Raw genomic sequence first — 2654 nt, 5'->3', positions numbered from 1 at the left:
ACATTCCCGGTCCTTACCAACTTAAACCCGAGTAAGTAAATGATGGAGGCATTAGGACTAACCACTTTTTATTTCTACACCATTAATTTTCCTTTTTTTTTTACCACCTACCCAAAAATCCCCCTAGTTAACCCCTTTTAGCCTAAACCTTTTCGTTTCTTTCCCCAAAACAAACACCCTTTACCCACCAAAACCTTTTTCATTTTAAACCCTTTATTTTAGTAACAAAGCTCGGTTTTCTTGTGACACAAAAAAAAAAAAAAAGAAAAAAAAAAAGAGATGAAGTTAGCAATAAACAAACAAGCTCATCAAAAGAAACCTTGTTTGAAAAATGCTTCATTAGAATAAAAAAAAAAGTGAAGAAAAAAAAAAGAAGAAAAAGAGAAAAAAAAAACAAAGTGTTTTACGAAAACCGACGCTTTTTACGCTTTTCGCCCTTTTACTAACCACTAACCCAACCACCCACCTTTAGCCCAAGCCTAACCCTTCACCCAAAAAGTCCTCTTGATATTTACAAAGGTATAAAGTTAAAAAGGAGGAGGATTGATTGCTTGGCAAGCTTATGGTAGGAATAAGTTCCATGCCGCTCTCGAGTGATTCACTAAAAATACACCTTCGGCCGAGTGTTGAGTGATCCCCCGTGAGGTATGTGAACTTGTATATAAATGAAATTTTAAAAAGGCATGTTATGCCCAAATAAGTAATTTCTCTTATGAAACGGTCTAAATAAATCACAACGAATATGATTGTAAATAGTATAAAAATAAAACCCAATAAAGATCTTGGATTCCCGACACTCAAGACAAGCCCAAAACCTTCTCTTCTACCCATTCCATTTGGGAGTGTAAGCCACATATTAAAGAGTTTTGCTTGAGGACAAGCAAAGATTCAAGTGTGGGGGTATTTGATGTGTGTAAAATGCAACATATAAATTACATCAAATGAGGCATAAAACTAACCCTTTTTAAGTACTAATGTTGGAAAAAGTGTGCTTTTGTCTTCCTTTTGTATATTCAGGGTTAAAAGAGCTTAAATGAACAAAAGAAGCAAAAATGCAGCCAAATCCAACATAAATACAAAGAAAAGGAAGAAACGTGGCATGCCCGACTCCTCGACAACATCTCCCAAAGCAAAAACAAGAAGAAAGCTGAGCATGGGGCTGTGTCTAGCTGAGCATGGGGCTGTGCCCAGCTGAACACGGGGCTGTGTCCAGCGGACACGGGGCGTGTCCAGCTCAACACGGGGCCGTGCTCAGCGAACACGGGGCAGTGTCCAGGATGGTCAGCCCTGGCAGAAAAGACAAAGTGGTAGAAGCTTCTATTGCCCACCACGGGGCCGTGCCCAGCGGACACGGGGGCGTGGTCAGAGTGCTGCAGGTGCATTTATTGTAATTGCGAATTACAATTAATGAAGAGAGAGAGTGTCAGACGGGCACGGGGGCGTGTCCAGCGGACACGGGGGCGTGTCCAGCGGACACGGGGGCGTGTCCAGCGGACACGGGGCCGTGCCCAGGCTTCTGTTCAGCCTATAAATAGGAGTGCTTGGCTTCATTTCAACTCATCCCTTGGCACACCACCTCTCTCAAACTTCATCCACCACCCACCACCACCATAACACCATCATCCACCACCATCATCCATTGTCCATCATAGAGTGTGTGAGTCGTCTCGGGATCCAAGATTGATCGTAAGAGTTCTTGACAATCAAGGCCATGTTTGCCTAAGTCTCTTACATCACTTGGTGAAGACAAGTGTTTAGTATAATACTTTTTATTTTTAATCTTTTGCACTTTTTATTTGGTTTTGTATTAATGACTTTAATAACTAGTTACTTATGTTGAAGGTGATCTTTCCTTATCGTTTGTCCGTGGTGTCTTGGCATTATTTTACTGTCTATATAAAATAAAAGATTTTCACCATTCATATCTCCACGGTCTATATGGAGGTATGTTGGCTACCTGGTCGGGGGTTAAGGGAACGGTTTGGTAAAGGTCTTGCCCTTGTTCAGCGTTTAGAGGTCCTGCTTGGGACCTGGGTCAAATTTAGTAGGATCTCCTTCAATGCCCATAGGTATTGGATGGCGGGGATCCAAACTCTTTGACCCCCTCATAAGCTAACTACTATTAATACTATAACCCGGCTATTTAGGACTGTATCCCTGCTGACTCAGACTACTTAGCCGAGGGTAACGTCACCGCCAAAAGCGGGGCCTACCATAATTTGCATTAATAACTTAATTCATTATCTTTCAATAATCCGACCCTTTAGGATTGTATCCTTGCTGACTCAAACTACTGGGTTGAGGGTAACGTCGCCTTCAAAAGAGGGGCCTACTACAATAACTAAGATAATCTCTTAAACAAGTGCAAAAGTGCGAAAATAATCAAAGGTTATACTAATACACGTGTCGGATCCAAGTGATTCATCTTGTCTATCTGTTTTTACTTTATTTTCTTTTTTTCAGCATTTAGTTAGTTTTTATTTTTCTTAGTTTAAAACATTTTTCTAACTTTTTGATTTGATTAGACGTTGAGGATAAACCGGTATTAAAAGCTCTTGTGTCCTTGGACGACCTCGGTATCTTACCAACACTATACTACGTCCACGATGGGTGCACTTGCCCATATGTGTGTTTAGTGTTAGTAAATATCGTGT

Source organism: Helianthus annuus, chromosome 15, assembly GCF_002127325.2.
Source record: "Helianthus annuus cultivar XRQ/B chromosome 15, HanXRQr2.0-SUNRISE, whole genome shotgun sequence".
NCBI classification, from domain to species: domain Eukaryota; kingdom Viridiplantae; phylum Streptophyta; class Magnoliopsida; order Asterales; family Asteraceae; genus Helianthus; species Helianthus annuus.
This window is presented reverse-complemented; position numbering follows the sequence as displayed.